We start from the raw sequence: 21,391 nt of genomic DNA on the forward strand, positions 1-21,391 counted from the left end.
TGTCTTCTGGTTTTCTAGGAAGATGTCAATTCTTTGTAAGCAATCTCTCTTGTATGTGTTTTTAATGTCTTTTCTTTGGCTCTGTTCTATAGTTTTCCTCTGATGTGCCTGGGTTTTCATATAAAATTTGAATTGAGATTTTTTGATATCTGCCATCAACTTGGAACTGCAAAGCTGCAATCATCTTTTTGCCTCACAGTCTTTTTTTTACTTTGTCTATATATTTTGATCACATCTATCCCCCTTTACTCTGCTTATACCATCTTTCCCCTACTCTTAGTCCCTTCCTTTTATCTAGTAATAATCTCCCTTCTATTTTCATGCCATATTTTAAAACATTCCACGTATTAGGGAAAAAGTGATATTTGTCTTTCTGAATCTGGCTTATTTCACTCAACATGATGATCTCCAGTTCCATCCATTTTACCGCAAATGATATAACTTTGTTCTTCTTCGTGGCTGAATAGCACTCCATTGAGCATATATATAACATTTTTTTTGTTCATTCATCTACTGATGGGTACCTAGGCAGGTTCTATATGTTGGCTATTGTGAATTGAGCCACAATAAATACATAAATGCAATAAACACAGGAACTCCTATAGTATGGTGATTTTTAACTATCTCAGGTATATAGGAAGGAGTTAGCTGGGTCACATGGTAGTTCTATTTTTAGTTTTGTGAAGAACTGATTTCCATAGTGGCTGTACTAATTTACATTTCTACTAACAGGACAAAAGGATTAATTTTTCCCTGTACCCTCAACAGTATTTATTTTTATATTATTTACTTAGTGTTCTTGGTGTTGTAGATTGCTTTGTTGTCTTCTCCATGTTGGGTTTCCATTTTTCCTGTGATTTTTAGCTTTTCTGTTGATTCTTTATCCTGAGGTTTCAATTTATTTTAAATTTCTAGAAGTGTGATTTAACTCCTTTTCACACTTTTTGGTAATTTTTTAGTCTTGTGTTTCTTCAAAATACACTTTTAGGGCCGGGGATTTAGCTCAGTGGTTCTGCCACCTGCCCCACAAGCGCAAGGTCCTGAGTTCGACCCACTATGTGTGCAAGGTCAAGTGGTTTCTCTGGCTGCTCAGGAAAAACAGGATGTGCAGGTTCTCTGGAGGGCACGCACCCTAAACCCTTGCTAATTGCATGGCTCAGCTTCTTTGCTAGGGATTTCCAAGAGGAATGCTCCTTCATCTGCTGCTGGTTGCTGTGAGGGCCACTCTCATGGCCACGCCAAAAGCAGTCTGACACAGCTGATAGTTGTGGCACTGCTGGCATCAGTGCCGGAAGCCCATCATGCTTTCACAACGGCAATAGGTGCACTCCACCGCGTGGAAGACATTCTCAACATGGGCAAGCCTACTCATGAGAGGTAGCCAGACAAGGCACTGGGGGGGGGGATCAGCCATCACTGTGTCTAAGAACATATTCAGCATTATCTTTTTCTGCTGTGGAAAACAGGTCCAGGCTGAGTGCTCTGTGTAACCAAAAGATGGCCCTTCAAAGACTGCTGTTGGTAGCTTCAGAACTTCCTTCAGAAACTGGTCAAACTTGGTAAATATCACTACGCCACTAGAATCTGACATCTGGTAGAAAATATCTCAATTTGTCCAGCATTTTTCCACCACACATGGTTGCTAACATAGCCTTAAATGAAAATACCGTCAAATTGCCTTGGCCCTCACTGTCATATGCAGCAATCATAAAGATGAGGAGGAGGCTGATAGACTGTTCCACACTGATTTGGTGAGTAGAAGCAAGGCGCTTATGCAACTGATAGTAAGTAGATGGATGAGATGACAGTTTCAAGGCGGGACAGTTTCACTGATCTTGGTGGTATGGTCCAGTGTATTAAGACCATTGTCTTGCAAAGCTTCAGTCATGTTCCAGAGATCCACAAGATGAAAGTTGCATCGTTTTTGTACAAATCGTAATTTGCAAACTGTTCTGTAAGTTGACAGTCGGATGACATAAAAATTCTGAGCACACATTTCTATGAACAGTTGCCTCTTCTCAGCCGTGGTCTTCGGCTTGTTCCTACCTTCCTCAATCATCCTGGCTCACCTCCCGACCCGGAGGTGGGAGCTTTGGAAGGTCATCGGAGGCGGGAGCCTCCTCCGCCTAGTCAGGCCAGGTCCCCTCAGCTAAGGCAGCGGTGGCGGCGGCAGCGGCGCCCTCTCAGGCCCCCAAGCTGCCCCCATGGCGAAAGTCTCCAGCTCCCAGATAGTGTGGCTCCCCCGCCTGGCACGCGCAAGCGAGGTCGACAACATTTTACTGCTTAATGAAATTTTCACTAATTGATTCTAAAATAATGTTTGCTACCTGAAAAATCTTATCATGCAAATAAACAGTAATCTATTCTTTCCTTTTCCTCATAAACATTTAAGAGTCAGCAATGGATAATATTGATCTAGGCAATAAATTATAGTAATTATTCTTAATTTAAATATTATATAATAAACCATTAGTTTTTGTATATTATTACATTGCAATTAACATTTGGTTAAAATTAAGAAGATAATTTTTTATTTATTGTTTGATAAGTTAATAATAGTCACTTAGATAGAATATATCTATTTAACTTAATGACTAAAAGAAATCCTCTGAAAATTGATGTAACATGTTTCTGAGTTATACTGTATACAAAAAAATACCAATCTTTTATCTCAGAGAATGAATTGACATTTCATTTAACTAACACTGTTTACATACAAATTAAATACTTAGCAACCTAACTGGAAATGTTCTGCTGACGCTTTTATTGATTTGACAAAGAACTTAAATTGAATATTTCATCAGTTTCAGCTCCTGATAGCAACAGCAAAAGCTTTTTTATATTATGTAATGGATGGTCTGAATAAGTGCTTTGGTATAGGTGAATACTAGTGAAACTTTTGAATAATATTGCATGTTATACTGTGACTTTTCATCTTCAAGCCTTTCAAAAATATTAAAGGTAGACAAAAAAGGTTAATTAAAAAAACTCATCACCTCTAATTGAAGTTTGGACATTTTAACAGCCATTAATTATATTTTACATTGTAAATGTATTAAAAAGTCAATATATTCTTTAGTCAGTACTCAAATATTCAAGCTCAATAAACACAAAACACAAGTATCCCAAAGAATGTCAATATAAAAATATTTTAGCATAGGAACAGATTTAGAGAAGGGTGTCTGCCCCTGCTTTTCAAGTGTCAACTCTCTTGTATAACACCAACCTGTGCAAATAAAGTGCTTCAATTTTATTAAGATGGCAGTGGAAAAGAGAAAATAATTTGATTATTGCTTCCATAAATAATTCATTCTCTAAAAATAGAAATTAGAAAAGAAGCAAATACTTTTGTGGGCGTCTTAAATTCTTTACTGTTTATTATTTGTACATTTTCGATTTCTTTACTGTAAAGTTAAAAATGACTTTAGCCTATTCAAAATTGTTTGTTTTGCTATCTAGATTTATTACTCACATATGGTTAAGCTGTTGTTCTTCTGGTTAAAGACTCTTGCTTGTAAAAATGTTATTTCAAACTTTTATACACATTAAACTGCTGCATTAATAGCTTAAATGAATTTAATATGAACATATATCCTTTTACTTTAGATAATCTATAAAAACTGCAAAACAAAGTATTTAAGTGAGAAAAGTAACATATTTACCATTACACACATATTAATTAAATGAATGAAAAATTAATTCTACATGTTTTATTTTAAAGTACTTAATGTTGTATAGTATTTTTTTTCCCTAGTAAATGAAAAGAAGTTGACTATTCACTAAACTCTGACACAAAGTTATATATACTAAATTGGAAATATGAAAATCCTCATAAATTTAATTATATATGGAAATGTCAGTGTATTTGCTCATCATCACAAATAACAAAATTTATTTAAAAGTTTATTGTAATAATACCAATACACAGTGGTTACTTCTCCATTTTCAAATTTAGCTAAATTAAAATAATTTTCACACAACATATGACACAGAATTTAACATATGTCATAGTTTACTGTGTATGTCAACTTAGGCTACAGTGCTCAGATATTTGATGAAATGCCAATGTAAATGTTGCTGTAAAGATTTTTATTTCTTTTCTTCTTTTTTCTGATCCTGGGGATTAAACTCAGGACCTCGCACTTGCAAGGCAGGTACGGTGCCACTGAGGTCAATTCCCAGCTTCCTTGCTGTAAAGATTTTATTACTTAAATCATTGAACTTTGAATGAAACTTAGCACCTCCCATACTGTGCATGGGTCTTATTCTAATCATTAAAGATATTCAGAGAAAAAGAATCAGTTCTCATGTGAAAGGAGGAATTTGTGTCTTAATTGGAGACTGAAACATCTCTTTTTCCCTGGGTCTCAATCTTGAAGTTCTGGGCTACAGATTTTTACCCCCCCAATTTTTTTTCTTTTTCTTTTTTTGGTGCCGGGGATTGAACTCTGGTCCTTGCACTTGTGAAGCAGGTGGCAGAACCACTGAGCTAAATCTCCGGCCCATGGGCTACAGATTTTTAATTTGCTACTCACTATGATATCATGAGCCAGTTCCTTAAAATCTGTTCATCTGGAGAATCTTAACTAATATAGACTGCTCCATCTCTATCTATCTCTATCATCTCTGTCTCTGTCTCTGTTTCTGTCTCTTTCTCTGTCTCTATCTTCCTGTGGGCACAATTGTATAGCATGCTTTCCTTGGGGTTATAGTTGAAAACAGCAATTGTACTATATGCTGCTCTTATTTTTAATTTGTGGGGTTCTATTAGAATTGAAATAGGTCAAATCGTTAAGAAAATGCTAAGTTCAATGGATGCTTTGGGATGGAATCTACTGTATTACGATGATAAACATGGTAAATAGTCATAAAGTTTCAAATATAGAAAAATCAGTTATTTAATCTGGCTGTGATAAAGGAATATGGGTCACAAAAGATTAATTTCTATTTGGAAAATATGAAATTTGAACAATTTGAATTTATGTTCATGTTTTCATAGTAAAAGATAGTAAATTATAGTAAAATGATTAAATGGTAAAATTAAAACCTAAGATTCCTTAAACTACTAGAAAGAAGTGACATGGATGTGAGAGTAGGAAAAGAAATAGAAAATACATGTTATCAGTACCAATACAAATACATTTGTGGGCCTAATGGCAGGAAATTGGTGCCACTTTCTAGGTAAATGGAAAGTAAGTTTATCTGCTGAATGTTAGGAAAGAATTCATAGGCTAGAAGTTTAAAGTGATTGGAAATTTTTGAAATTGTTGTTGTGAGAAATTAGAAAGAAAGCTGGTGGAAGAAATGTAAGGTTGTCCTGCAATATTGAGGGCAAACATCAGGCTGAACACTTAAATTTTATGGTGGCTACAATCTAAAAAGGGTGTACGATTTACTGAGGCATTATGTGGTAACCTCAGATTGAGAAAGAGAATGTACATTTGTAGTTTCCCAAGTCATGAGTTTTTCCAGAAGACTTCAGACAATAATAGGAGAAAGGGTTACATTTTAATGACAGTGCTTTAGTGATGAAACAAGTAGCCATAGCTTGAAAGCTAGAAAACAAATAAAGATGTAATAGAGAAATGTGTTGGGTGAGGATTAAAGTAAATAATAAAATAGAAAACAGGTAAAGAAGAAATAAATAAAAAGCAGAAAGGTGAAGAAGATGCTATATTGAGATATCTAAGTGAGAATTGCACCTCTCAGTAAACCAACTAAGATATGTAGTTTAGGCAACTGAATAAGAAAAAGGAGATGAAAAGATTATATGATGTTAAAGTGATAAGATGCATGAATTAATGTCATCAAAAAGTGTACTTGTGACCATGAGAATGGATATAGAGAGACTGAGAGAATATGATATTGTCCAGTCAAGAGCATCTGTTATGTTTGAAATTCCAGGTAGAATCTGAAGTTAGCAAAAATGTAGAAATGTATTTAAGACTAATATAGGTTTCCAATTTGGTAGTGCCTGAATGCAAGTTTATTTGGCCATAATGAGAAAGTTTTAGAGAAATACTGCAGCTGGTAGCAAGAATCTTAAAGAAGAAAAACTAGATTTGAACCTAATTTACAAAAGTATAGAAGACAGAGATAAAGGCAGCACTGGACATCGCACATGACTGAGATTCCCATTTGAATTATAAAGGGCATGTGAGAAAAATAGTCTTTCCATAAGACAATCTACCTGTCATTTTTTATCATGACTAGGATATGAAGGAAATGTGGAAGGGATAGTTTGTTTACAGAAAAACAGAGAGTCCAGAATGTACCATAAAATGAATTTATAAATGAGTGATAAGGACAGTTTGGTTAAATGAGATGGAACAACAATTAAGTATGATCAGGAGAGGATGAATAAGGAAAGTTTGGAAGTTGTAACTGGCAAAATGATATACTAAAGCATTAGTTAAGACTGGTACATCTAAATTCACTTAGAATTTTTAGACGAGTCACCATGGATCTACAGACCTGATATATTTTGTCACATGATATTTGATGTTTGTTAATGAGGACACCAGCATATTCTGAAAAAAAGATGCTGTTTTTTTGATCTCCTATGTATTTTACATGTGTTTAGTGTCTGCCTCTAGAGCTCAGAGTGGTTACTACTTTCATTTATATTCTGAGAAAAGTACAAGGGGAATCTGTGAGATATTGGAGCTTAAGATGGGAGAGGAAAAAGTGACGATGTTCCCGTGGGGAATGGAGAGGATGTAACAGGGAAAACCCAGCTAGGGCTATTTGAACCTAAGCATAGGCTTCAGAACCCAACAAGATGCAAGGAGAGCAACAGCTATAAAGTGTAGTGTCTGCACTTAGTGGGACTGATAAAATAGGTAAGCATATAACAACCAAATAATTACAAAGTTTCTCCCTTTGGTAAAATACAATAACAAATAAAGTTCCCATTGATGCAGTAGTATTTTGTTTCTTTATCTAGGCACTGATTACATTGATGTGCAGATTTTTGTAGGTATCTAACTTTTTATTTCTCTGGGATAAATACCTGAGAGTATAATTGCTCAGTCTTATAATAAATGCATGTATAGTTTATTAAACTACCAAATATTTATAAGAATATCAATATTACTATACATCCCCACTATCAATATATAAGACTGTAGATTCTTACCATCTTTTAGCATTATAATGGTGTTTTTTTTAAATCACCTGTTCTAATAACACTATAAAAATATCTCATTGTAATTTTATTTTTCTAATGGTTAATGATGCTAAATATTATGTCTTTATTTGCTTCTATATCTCCTTAGGGGAAAGTCTCTGTATTTTTGGTCAATTTCTAATTGAGTTATTTATTTTTATTTCCTAATTTTGAGAATTATTTATATTTTCTAGATACAAGACTTTACTTAAATATGTGACTTGCCAATAATTTTATTCCAACATGTATCTTATCTGTTATCTTCTTTACAAGGTCATTTGCAAAGTGAAATAATTTAATTTCAATGTAGAACAATTATGAATTTTTCCACAATGGGCCATGCTTTTAGCTATCATGTCTAAAATTTTCTCCAAGTTTTTCAACAAGGTTTATAATCTCATATATAATTCCAAGAGTAATTTTGAATTGATTGGTATATATGGTCCTGTATTTTATTCTAAAGATTTTATAACTTTACATTTTACCTTTAAATTCACAATCTATATTAAACTTAATTTGAAAAAAGTGTAAGACTTAAGTGTCTGTTATATGGACAAGCATTTTTTTCTCAGTATGGATAATAATTGTTCAACCAACCCATATTGAATGAAAAAATTACTGACCCAGTTAACAGTAAAAATTATTATATATGATCTATAATTGTCAAAACATTAAGAAAACAGTACACATTTCTCAAACAATATATTCATTGTCACTAAAATTTTACACATATTTTATCTCTTACATGCATATTCTTAGCTAGTACATTCTTCACTTATCAACCTTACAATATCTGTTGTCATTTTAAAATATTAAGAAAGTTTTAGAGACACATAAATTTTAAAAGCTAACATAAATTATCACCATAAAGCAAATTTAAGAGAAAATAACTGTAATTTAAGTATTGTAATAAATAGTTGGATATAATTAGAACTCTAAAAGCATAGAATCTCTATTAGCTGAAGAAAAGCAAGAAAGGACTTTCAGAGGATTCAGGACATTTTTTCAGCCTGCATTCTAAAGCAGTGCATATCTTGTTAATTAAAGAAAACATTAAATCAGATTTAATATAATTATTATCTCACAAAAAGCTTTATTTTTTAACTAAAATTGTATTCCCTACTATAATTATTAAAATCTAGAGCAAAATTTAATTGTTTTGTTATTGTGATGTGATGGAGGACCACAAAAAATATGAAGCTTGTTTGCTGTTTGCAAACATTCCTCTATTTAAAATAGACTCCCAATATACAAGCTCAACTTTGAATTTTTTAGTGATCTGCATATAAAAGCAAAGACTAATTCCACCCCAAATGTTGGAAATTAACTCAAATTGACCCAAATAATCTAGTTCTATACTAGCTGAGGAGATTCAAAGCTACATATGCTATTAAAATAATAAATCTCTCTTTCCATTGAATATCTACAGAAATCTTGTCCATATTTTATTGGTACATTGTGTTAGTATTTTCAGTTTTACAGAATGTCATGGTGATATAGCTCAAAAGGTAAGATGAAAAATAACTCTGCCTTATCTTCATAACGGATTCTCTGGCTGACTCTGGTATAAATTGGACATGAAATGAATGTATTACTGCAAAGTGTAAAAATTAAACATATTATAAACTAAAAAATAAACACAATGGCCAATCATTTTGTAAGCTGCAGGAGTTTCTTTGTGACTATTTTGTTTTACTCTTTATAAAGCTGTGCTGAAAGTAATTATTTTCTCTTTTTACTATCCTTATTTATCACTTTTATATTAATGTTTATCTCCTCTATTTGGTATATATTTGAGGAACTAATTGCTTTTTAAGATCTATTGATTTCATGGCCACAGTCAGTATTTGCCTTTTACCTGTCTTTTAAGAATCTCTACCCTGTGATCTGAATTTGTCATAAAATAAAGCAACTGATAGAGCATAAATCACATAAAATTAAAATTCCATTCCTTGATAATAGAATGTTCTATAATTACCTAGGAGAACTAACTTCTTATGTTTTTTATCCTGTTATTTTAAAATTCTTGTGGTCATGTGCATGTGATTAGAATTTTGCAAATCATAGACCAGGGCATTTGGTCTTTATTTAGTATGTTTGAATATATTTAGTAAATTTTGGAAGTTCATCATTTATTCTGAAGAACTGATCAAGTCAGAAGATAAATGGATATGCATAATATTTCTCTCTTTAAACAGTTGAAATTGTTTTATTTTCATGTAAAATTTCATTGTGAAATTCATTACAAACTTCTTTAAATCAACTCCACTAAAAGTATATATGGAGACAAGTTTCTGGCCTAAAACAATGTATATATTTTTTGAAAACATTGTTCAGTAGAGATATATCTATCTGTGAGTAAAATTAGGAAGAATACTTAGGCAATTTTATCAAAAAAAAAGGAAAGAAAAGGCTCAAATCCATCCAATTAGGAATGATAAAGTTGAAGTCACAAAAGATTCAGGAGAAATCCAGAGGATCACCAATACCTACTTTGAGAACCTGTACTCTAATAAAATGGAAAGCACAGAAGAAATGGAGAGATTTCTAGATACATATGAATTATCAAAGTTGAGCAAAGAAGATATAAAAATTCTAAACACCCCAATTACAATCAGTGAAATTGAAAACATAATTAAAATTTTACCAACAAAGAAAAGCCCAGTTCCTGATGCCTTCTCTGCTGAATTCTACAAGACATTTAGAAAAGAACTATTGGCACTATGCTTTAAACTTTTCAATGAAATTGAAAGGGAAGTAATACTTCCAAATACATTCCTAGAAGCAGGTGTTACTTTGATTCTAAAACCAGGGAAAGGCCCAACTCAAAAAGAGAACTACAGGCCAAACTCCCTAATGAACATAGATGCAAAAATCCTCAATAAGATATTTGCAAACAGAATACAGAGGATCATCAGAAGATCATACATCCTTACCAAATGGGATACTTCCCAGGGATGCAAGGATGGTTCGATATATGTAAATCAATAAATGTAATACAGTATATTAACAGAGTCAAGAAAAAAACCCACAAAAACCCCTGCAGAAAATTGGAATAGATGGTCTTTATCTCAACTTGATAAAGGCTATCTATGGAAAACCAACAGCCAACATCATACTAAATGGTCAAAAACTGAAAACTTTCACACTAAAATCAGGAACAAGACAAGGACGTCCACTATCACTACTTCTGTTCAATATAGTTTTGGAAATATTAACCATAGCAATTAGACAAGAGAAAGAAATAAAAGGAAAAAAGATAGGAAAAGAAATTAAACTGTCATTATTTGCTGACAGTATGATACTCTACATAGAAGACTCAAAAAACTCCACCAAAAGACATCTGAACTTAATTGACAGATTCAGTAGAGTAGCTGGATACAAGGTTAACATTCAAAAAACAATAGCCTTCTTGTACACAAATAACAGACTCACTGAGAGAGAAATTGGTGAAAAAATTCCTTTCACAATAGCATTCAAAAAAGTGAAATATCTATGAATCAATCAAAGGAAGGAAGTAAAAGACCTCTACATTGAAAACTGCAGCACTCTGAAAAAGGAGACTGAAGAGGGTATCAGAAAGTGGAAAGACATCCCTTGCTCCTGGGTAGGAAGAACCAATATAGTAAAAATGCCCATACTTCCAAACCACTATACAGATTGAATGCAATCCCAATTGCAATTCCAACAGTATATTTCACAGAACTAGAGGAAACAATTCAAAAATTCATTTGGAACCAGAAGAGATGTAGAATGGCAGACGAAATTCTAGGCAACAGAGACATGTCCAGGAGTATTACAATCCCCAACATGAAACTATACTACAAAGCTACTGTGATAAAAACAGCATGGTGTTGGCAAAGAAACAGACCTGAGGATCAGTGGAATAAATTAGAAGATACAGAAACAACTACAGATATACTCAGCCACCTCATCTTTGACAAAGGAGCCAACCATCCTCTTTGGAGGAAAGATAGCTTATTTAATAAATGTTGTTGGAAAAACTAGATTTCAACCTACCAAAGATTAAAACCAGACCCATACGTATCACCATGCACTAAAGTAAGATTGAAGGGGATTAAAGATCTAAATATTAAGACAGAAACATTAAATTTGCTGGAAGATAAGTTAGGTAGAACTCTTGAAGACATTAGCATAGAAAAAGACTTTATGAACAAAACCTCAGTAGCATGGGAACTAGCAGAAAGAATCAACAACTGGGATCTCGTCTTATTAAAAAACTTCTGCACTGCAACAAAAACCACCAACAGAGCTAAGAGACAACCTACAATGTGAGAAAAAATTTTCAGCAGCTGCACCTTAGACAAAGGACTACTATCTAGAATATGTAAAGAACTTAAAAAATCAGAACCACCCCCAAATATAAAGACCCAATTCAAAAATGGATATCTGAAATAAACAGACACTTCTCAGACAAAGAAGTAAAAGCAGCAAATAAATGTAGGTAAAAATGTTCAACATTTCTGGTCATTGGAGAGATGCAAATGAAAACAACACTGAAATTCCATCTCACCTCAGAAAGAATGGCTGGTATCAAGAAAGCAACCAATAACAAATGCTAGTGGGATTGTGGGGAGAAAGAAACCCTTCTCCATTGTTGGTGGGAGTGCAGACTGGTGCAACCACTGTGGAAATCAATATGGAGATATATCAAACAACTAGGGCTAGAAATCCTGTTTGACCCAGCTATTCCTTTACTGGTATCTTCTGAAAAGAATTAAAAGAATCATACTACAGTGATATATGCTCACCCATATTTATAGCGGCACAGTTTGTAATAGCTAAAATTTAGAAAGAGCCTAATTGCCCATCAAGTGAAGACTGGATAAAGAAGATATGGTGTTTTGTTTGTTTGTTTGTTTTATAAAATGGAGTACTACTCAGCCTAAAGAACAAGAAATTAGAGACATTTATAGCTAAGTGGATGCACATTGAGGCCATACTCTTAAGTGAAATAAATAGGACACACATGTGTCAATACCTAATAGTTTCTCTGGTGTGAAAAACTAAAAGTGTAAATAAGGATCAAAACGTATAATTGAAATTGTGTAACAGGAAGAAAAGGTCTAAAGGAGTGGGACAAATGGGAGGTTAGGGAAAAGGAAAGCAGGGAAAAGAAAAAATGTGAGAAACGGAAAAAAATGGAAACAAAGTCTTTGTAAATAGGGCAGGGTGGAGGGGGTGAAGGGAGGGCAGGGAATGAGGAAAAATTAAGAACCAAGATATTCATGTAAAGGTACAAGTTCCCAATGATGAATGTAACTGTATTGTATACCTAAAATGTACCAATAAACTTAATGGAAAAAAAAAAAGAAAAGACCAATCTCACTTCACAATCAAAATAAAAACCAAAACAATGTTTATATAAATAGAAATATAAAACCTTTACATTGTAATACATAAAGAGATATCATGATAAACACTGACCTTTACTGTTTCCCCCTTAAGAAAGCCATTGATGTTTCAGGGGAAAGTACCCAAGAGACACATGAAAGAGTTGAGTTTGGTGACCAAAGGCAGAAGAAAACTTTATCCAGATGTAAGAAGTGAAGATGTAGATAAAAGCTGTAAGTCAACTGTGTTGACATCCAAGATGAAGGGGACTGGCTCTTTGTCTTGTATTTTACTTGCTGCCCAAAATAATTGGAATCATGACATCCTGCCTTGGAGCCAGCCGATTATGGACTGAGGCCTCTACAAACTGTAAGTCAAATAAAACTTTTCTCTTTTAACTTTGGGTGTTGGGTATTTTGTCTCAGCAATGAGAAGAGTAACTAAGAAAGAATTCGGTACCAGAGAAATGGGATCGTTGCTGTGACTATACCCAACCATGTGGTTCAGGATCCTTTTGGGAATGGCTTGTGGGAAGAGTTTGGAAAGTTTCAGAGATGCTAGTTGAAAAATTAGATTTGGGATGCCTTATGCTGTACTTGATGAGAGATTCTGGTCAGAGCTTAGAAGGCCAGAAGGCTGTTCAAAATCCTGCTGGTAAAGCCCAGGCTCAGGAGGTTTCTGCTGGGAAGAACTCTATTAGTTGTTGGACTCCAGACAACGTATGTTTTACCTTGCCAAAAAGTTTGTCTGAATTTTTCTCATGTCCAGAGACTTTCCCTGATACTAAGATTAAGGTCTGCAGACTAATTTATCTTGAAGAAGAAATTTCAAGGCAGTGTAATGTTGGCTCAGTGGCATGACTACTGTTGGGAGATTTTAGCCAGATTTATGTTGAGAATCAAGAACAAAGGACCTAGCAGAATGATTCAATATGTTGTGAGTTTGGCAAGAAAGAAAGCTCCAGTAAAGTTGTGGTCAGCAAAGCCAGAACAGAGGAGTAATTGGTCTCTGAAAAGACTAGCAAGAAAAAGTCAAGTACTTCAGAAAAAGGCAACAGAAAAGATGGCCTAAGGACATCACAAGTACCAATAAGACTCTAGCCTTTGCAGCCTCAGATTTGTAAAGGCAAAAGACTTTGCTTTGAGAAGAGCATCCCAGAGCACCATGTTCCAGAATGGCAGTGGACTAAGGAAGTTGTTACTCGGGATTTGGTGCATAGTCACTCAACCCTTACAGCCAAGAGAGAAGGAAGCTTGGCTACTGCTCTAGCTGGTGGCAGACCTTGGCATCACCCACTTGGTGCTAGTTTTAGGTGCACGCAAAATGCAAGAGTTGTGGGGTCAGGATGTCTTCCACCCAGATTTCAGAAGAAAGCCTGAGAGGCCAAGCAGTGTGGCCCTGAAAGGGCAGTGGGTGAAGCTGTGAGTGTGAAGTCAAAGATGCAGTGGAGATTCCAAAACTTTGCAGAAGCCAGGAATGTGGATTATCTGAGGAAACCTGTAAGGAAGGAGCAGGGCCAGACCAAGAGAGAAGTTGTGGGAAAGAGCCACCCAATCCCTTTGGAGTTGACATCCTGCCACAGCTGAAGGGATTAATGTTTTCCCTGCTGGATTTTGGGCTTGCTTTGGTCTCATTCCTTTGTATTCATTGTATCTTTTGAAATGGTAATGTTTATCATGTGCTATTATATGTTGGAAGAATTTAACTTTCTTTTCATTTCTTTTCATTTGGCAGCTAAGTTTCCCTTAAATCTTGGAAGAGACTTTGGACTTGGACTTTTCAGCAATGCTGAAAATGTTAGGAATTTGGCAGCTCTTAGAGATGGACTAAGTGCCTTGTGCATGCAAGAATGTATGTGAGTCTTTGCAGGGCTGAGGTGGAATGTTTTCTTTTGTGTCTAAATGTCCACCTAAAGCCTCATGCAGTCATAGATGGGGCTTTTTAAGAAGTGGATGAATCTAGAGTATGTGACTGATTCATGGTGCAATGTTAGGATTAAGTGTGGGTAATTGCTAAATCAGTCCACAGATTGATTTGGCATTACCATAATCCTCATAGCCTAGACAGAATACAAATGAAGCAGGAAAAAGCTACTAAACTCTCTTGCTCACTTTGTTACCTTCTTCCCACCATGAGCTGTTTCTCCTCTGCAATCTCTAGAATGCCTATCTTTCATGCCACCCTGCCTTGGAGCCAGCCAATTATGGACTGACATCTCTACAAACTGTAAACCAAGTAAATCTTTCCTCCTTTAACCTTGGGTGTCAGGTATTTTGCATCAGCAATGAGAAAAGTAACTAAGACACCTATATTATTGGTTACTATTCATCCAGCCCTGGGTGTTGGTGTTAGAACAAAGTAACATGCACAAGGAAAATTTTATATTTATATTGTTCTTATGGAAAAAATTCTTACAATATCCTGAAACTAATTTCCACATAAGGCCTTAAAATTATAGGTTGAACTCTTGAAATACTTTAGAGAAATACTTTTCTGACAAATGAGGAACTATCTTAGCCAGATGTACATTTTATTTTTCAAAATTGGTTCCTGGACTTGACAGTCTCCCACATTCTTAGTCTAAGAATTCTAGATTAAAATTCAGTTCTGTAAGATGGTGACCAGGTCAATAAATAAGAAAAAGGCTCTCAGAAATGTTAATAATTTATAAATATTTATTAAAAGCTTTCTAAATTAAGAAATCCATCCAAAATTTTGAGTTGAAAAGAGGTAAAAACTATGCTTCCTCTCAAAAGATTTTACTTTCTGATCAAGGATTTTAGCCATTCAATTCAACAAAACCAAACAATGTGATTAATACTCTTCTAAAATAGGATCAAAGTAAGGGGACATGAAAGAGGGCACTGCGGATCAGTGTAAAGGTATAGTGAAGTTTGCAAGCAGTTGCAATGTTTATACTGGGGTTAAAAAAAATAAAATTACCAACACATTACACAGTGTAAGAAATTTTAGAAGTTTTACTAAGTCAATGAAAAATAATACATGCAATGGCCTAATGACAATAAATTTATTAAAAAAATAATTCTAAGAAGACAGGAGGCAAACAAAAGCAATTACATAGAGGAAAAGCCATTGATAAAACTAGAGATTAGGAGCTGCCAAGGACCTGAGAGATATTTTTCATTTTGTTATGAAAGAAGAAGTTTATCTTCAAAAAGTTAAGGAGATGTGGGTAATAATAAAGATATTATAAAATACATTAATCTCCTAATTTGATTGTATAAAATGACACTCATTTTCATGTGCATAAGAAAACCAGAGATTTAAAGACTGAAAATATTAAAAATGACATCTACATATAAAAATAAGTATGTTAAACTTTAAAATTATTTAGAAAAGGTAAAATAAGATTTATTATTGAAGTTAGTTAAAAATCTCTTAGTGTTAATTATGATATTGAAGTAGACACACATATAGGATATAAAAATGTTCAATAAATATATCTTAGAGTATGGTATCAAGAGGAGCAATATGGAAAGATTGCTAATAGAAATATAAATGTAACTGGCAAACTCAAGCAAAAAATGAAATTCTATCTTGAGAGGAAATAAAGAGAAATCATATTTAGCTTAGAGTACATAGTCAAAAATTTGTAATAATCTCTGTATTTGATGCAAGTCATTTGCGAAGTTCATGAACAATGACTTAAAAAGATTAATTGCTTTATTTATTGGAGGAAAGTTTTAGTATATTGAATGTCTTACGTACAAAACAAGGTATATGTTATATGAGATATATGTATATTATTTTAGACATTTAAAGTGAAAGAGCAGTAGCAGGATTGCCTAGAAAATCAGCATTAAGACAATCATTTAACTTCTCAAACATTTTTATGGAACCATTCATTAACTTATTCACCAAAAGTAAAGCAAGATTTACTAGAACTAAAGAGATGGAGTTAAAGCCAAATATTCAGAGATAATATTAGGACAAGCCTGGTAAACTAATGCATATCAGTTTGTGCTGTTTGCTAATGTCAAGGAAAATTGTGAAATTGTCTGAATGAACAGATTATGTCTAGCATAGTCTTCCATGTTGCTATCTTTTACTGTGTCTGAGTTATTTGCAACTTTTCAGTAGTAGGAAATGTAGTTATAAAAATGACTTTTGTCCACTGAAATACAAATTGTTTCCTTTGCAATTTGTCTATTGTCCCAAATGTTTGTCAGTTTTTCCCTTTTGTTTCCCATTATAGATTTTTTCAACATGTTTTCCTACCTATATACTGTATTATTCTGTGGACACAGTTGCAATATTCAATTATTAAATCATTAGCAACTAAAATGTTTCTGTTCATTTTATATATTTGTCAAATTTTTATTTAACTATTTTTTATCACCAGATATTGGAATAATGAAATGTATTAACACTAAAATATTTTAATTTAAATATTACTTTAGACAATGGAGTAATACATTTAACTACTTTAATGCTATCTTATCATTGAAGAACTAGATGTCTTCACTAGAATGTTAATTTTAAAATTCTCTGAAATATCATTTTGAGAGAGCACTGTACACACGGAGTATACTTTGAGTGGTTTATAACCTAGCCATTTAAAAAATAAATGTCAAAAGAGTGCCAAGAGATGTCCTTGTGTCTATAACCTGTACTCACAGCTAGATGGTCAGAGTGACTGGATCTTGGATGTGTGATATTAAGGATGTGTGATGATTAAATTGGTTTAGCATGGCTCTGGGTATGGATAACGGAAGGCCCTCCTTGGGTGTGAGTGGCACCAATCAATAACATTGTCATTTGGATGGAACATAAAGGGACAGAAAGAAGGCAACTTTCCCCCCTTTATCATTGCTGCTTCTTGCCTGACTTGCCATAGACTGTTTCTCCTCTGCCATGTTCCTGTGCCATGCCAGTCTGCCTTGCAGCCAGACAACTATGGACTGAAACCTCTACAAACTGTGAGCCAAAATATACCATCCTTCTTTTATCTATAAGTGTCAAGTATTTTGTCCCAGCCACAAGAAAAGTAATTAAGATGGTATATTTAAATATAAGTTACACATATTTTAGAAAGTTATCTTCTAAAAAATCTGTAAATTTTTGTTGTAATTAAGAGGTATCAGAATTATGTCACCTAGTAGATAATTTTCAAAAACAAGAAACCACCACCAACAACAAAGCAGGTGCACCTAAACTCTTCCTTCACAGTAAAATGCTTCTGAAATGAAATTTGTTTTGTAAAGACATTTGGAAACAATTATTTGGAAAAGTTTCTGGCATCTAAAAGAGACTCAGGAGCATTCCAAAGAATTCTTGAGGAAAGTAACCTTTGATTCACACTTCAATGCAGCTTGGTGTTTTGGCTGGTTCCAGGAATTTCCACAAGGCACCTTTGGAAAAGAGATGGGAGGAGTTTGAGAAGACCCCAGTGGTCTTCATCTCCAACAGGAGATGTGATCAGCACAGTTTGCACCTCACATTGAGGGTGCTGTGATCCAGACCCTATCTTATTGCAGCTGTATTTTTTGTTCTTCAACTAAAGTAAATTTATATGAATCCTCTCCTTCAGTTCATCGTCATATTCCGGTCAATCACACACTATGATTCTGCTACTAATATGTTATAAATATTTCACCTATAAAAACTCTCACAATATAAGACAGGGAGAATGAATATTTTAACATCTTAAATAATTCTTAATCAGGAAACTTTTTTTTTTTTTTTTGTACTGGGGATCGAACTCCGGTCCTTGTGCTTGCATAGCAGGTGTTGAAACCACTGACCTAAATCCCCAGCTCAATCAGGAAACTTTTGCAGGAATTTTAAAATGAAATAAAAATTATGAAAATATATACTGATTAGTCTTTTAACAGTGCTAATGAGAAAAAATATTTATGAGCTTAATTTAAAAAGTATTGTGATCAAAAGTAAATATCACGATTTAATTCATAGGGCCTGAGAGGTAATTTTTCCTTTTAGGTCAATGTTAGGTGTGATCTAATTTTCTTTGACAAAATAGTTAGAACTAGCATTGAACATCTACATGTATATTCATTCACTTAAATAACTGTAATCAGAATAACACCAGAAATACAAAAATGTATATTATAAACATTTATTTTTACCACTATAAAAATTTGAGGAACTCTTTAAATATTACTTTATTAAAACGTTATGCTTTTATCTTTACCATGACCTATTTTGTGCATAAAATATTTAAAGGAACCAAAGTCTTTTCAGTTTGAAGTCACTAGTTTCAGAAACTGTTTATTTGTATGCACAATAAACTCAATATTCTAACTTGAGCTGATTTTTTGCAGTATGTGTGCCTTCATATATAATGTATTTTTATCAATACAAGTACCTATAACTGACCAGTTCAAAATAATCATTCCTCTTTACTCCTAAAAGTTCCATCAAAATAATAATAGAGGCCTATGAAAGTTTCTGACTGAGAGTGTAGTGGCCTTGTACCCTCATTTGTTAGGGTTTCCTTTATAGCTCCATGAATGAGTGCCCAGCCCCAAGTCAATCAAATGTAAAATCAACTTTGCTAATTTTCACATTTAGTACCATGGTTTACTCTCATTCCAGAAAATCTGGGTGTTTTATTTTCATTCCTGAGGACTGAGGTCTTTTATATTAAGGTTTCAGTTGGTCTCTTGGTTCCCTCTTAGAAGTACGGACTACAGTCCACATTTTACGAAGGTACAATGCCTTATATTTTCTTTGTACAATGAAAATGTTTAAGGACTTCTTTCTTTACATCCATCCTGATAAGAGTGTAATCTGCCATAAGAAACTTTGTAAAAGATTTTAAGCAGGAGAAATATAAAAACAATTGGTGTTTAAAATATCATCCTAACTATTGTGTGCTGCCTGGACAGCAGGGAATTGGGAGGTTTGGCTGCACTACAGGTGAAGTTAATGGCAGCGCAGAAAATGAATGGGTTCTGATTATATTTCATATTGAAATCTAGTAGAATTTCTGGAAGAGAAACTAAAAGAACTAAAAAGTTATTTCCAGATCCAGATTTGGATCTGGGAATGTTAATTATCCAAGAGGAATGGAACAGGATGGAGATAAGTAGGAATTATTCATCTTAAATGCTTTAAATTTTGATGATCATTGGTCATCAATTTAGGAGCAAAGAATTGCTGTGTGAATGTATATTAGTATGTGATTTTTTGAAAATGAATTAAAAAATATATAAAATTTTTAATATCTGTGCTAATTTTCTTCTTTTTTTCCCAGTAGTAGATATTATTGAATCCAAGGCTTTAGCACTGAGCTACCTTCTTTTTATTTTTTATTTGAGAAAGGATCTCACTAAGTCATTAAGTTGCCCAGGCTGTGCTCACAGTTCTGTCTTCCTGCCTCAGCCTCCCAGTGTTCTAGGGTTACAGGTGCAAGCCACTATACCTAGCTTGCTATTATATTTTTAATGTTCATTGTTATGAAGTTACTTAAAATTAACTTTATTTTAATTGGAATTTTTAGAAAGGTAAAACACTAAGTTTGGGTCAAAACTTTCATTCATTTTATCTAAATATTTATAAATACATTACTGAATATGAAAAAACAAGGAATCACTAAGACAACTCTTATTTTTTCTTATACTTTAAAGTTGAGTTGATAGGTTGTTTTCAGACATGGTATGGGCAACTCTGAATAAATTTTTCAGAATTTATAGTTTATTTTCTTACTTTACAGAAATATCTTACCCTTGAGTAACATTAACTCTATATTCAAAAATTATTTCATCCTATATCACTTAAGCATTTTTGCCCCCCAAATTAATAGTGTCTTATTGACTTGGTGATGTACTTTATAGAACTAATCCTATACTTTTCAACTGGAAAGGCATAATTATTTATCAGGGGAATCAGGAAAAAAGGTGTTTTTTTTTTTTTTTATTTGGCAAAGCTAATGAAATTTGTAGTACGTCTGAAAAAAAATCTGCTGTCTGATAGGAAGCTAGCTCTCAAGACATACTGGCCCTTTATACTGTGAAGACACACTAGTCAGATGACAGCTTTTATGACATCAATTTAATTTTAATGACACCATGAAATTTGTCGATATTACATTGAAATACTTTTACATCTGTCTTTGGATACAAAGTATGGGCTTTAAGTGCCCTTATCTCGCAAAACTAGTGGAAATAAGAACAATAATAATCATATTTTAAGGCATACAGTGAACAATTAGTATGTAGTCAAAAATTAGGGAAAATACTAGAATTAGATATAGCTTATTATTTTTAGTTGTGGTTTCAAAGTACAATGAAGTTATTTTATAATGTAAGGATGAATTTTCTTCACATCCACTTGTAATTCTACCCTAGCAAATAAATTTTGTTATATTTCTACTGGAACTCTTCACGTTAATACTAGGTTTGACATAGAAGTGAACTGTACTTAAGAGATTGTTAAATGAATGGTCTCATTTGTCCTGATAAAAATTGAATTGTCTAGCTGTAGAGCATTCACTAGAAAAATCACTCAAAGACATATTGGAGTCTATTTGTCCTTCTACTCGAGATGTTAGGTGATACTAGGGAGATTTTAACATTGATGGATGTCCTTTCTTTCTAGTTATCTTGTGTTTAATTAAGACTGTTAACAAAAGTGAATGTTTCCTTATTTTTTTTTGCTACCACATCAAAAGGTAATTTGGCTTGTCACCTTTATTGCAGGTAAAATCTGCCATTCTCCAATTTTAATGGAATTATATTTAATGAGAAGTAATATAATGTTGGGGGGGTTCAAAATAAAACTCCAATTTTCAACATACTATTGAAAAGAAAAAGCTCTTATTTCAAGATTTATGTGGAATAAGAAGGTTTTTCATTTGGAGAAATCAAATGTTTCATTTATTTGCTT

General features: G+C 33.5%; 1 pseudogene; it reads right to left on the minus strand.

Moving 5' to 3' along the window:
* Window positions 1-998: 998 nt before the first annotated feature.
* LOC101713827 (dystrobrevin beta pseudogene) lies at window positions 999-2,062 on the minus strand (annotated as a pseudogene).
* Window positions 2,063-21,391: the final 19,329 nt, after the last annotated feature.

This window comes from Heterocephalus glaber, unplaced genomic scaffold, assembly GCF_053883595.1.
Source record: "Heterocephalus glaber isolate CG9 unplaced genomic scaffold, H.glaber_assembly_v1.0 deba00001690, whole genome shotgun sequence".
In the NCBI taxonomy this organism is placed as follows: Eukaryota; Metazoa; Chordata; class Mammalia; order Rodentia; family Bathyergidae; genus Heterocephalus; species Heterocephalus glaber.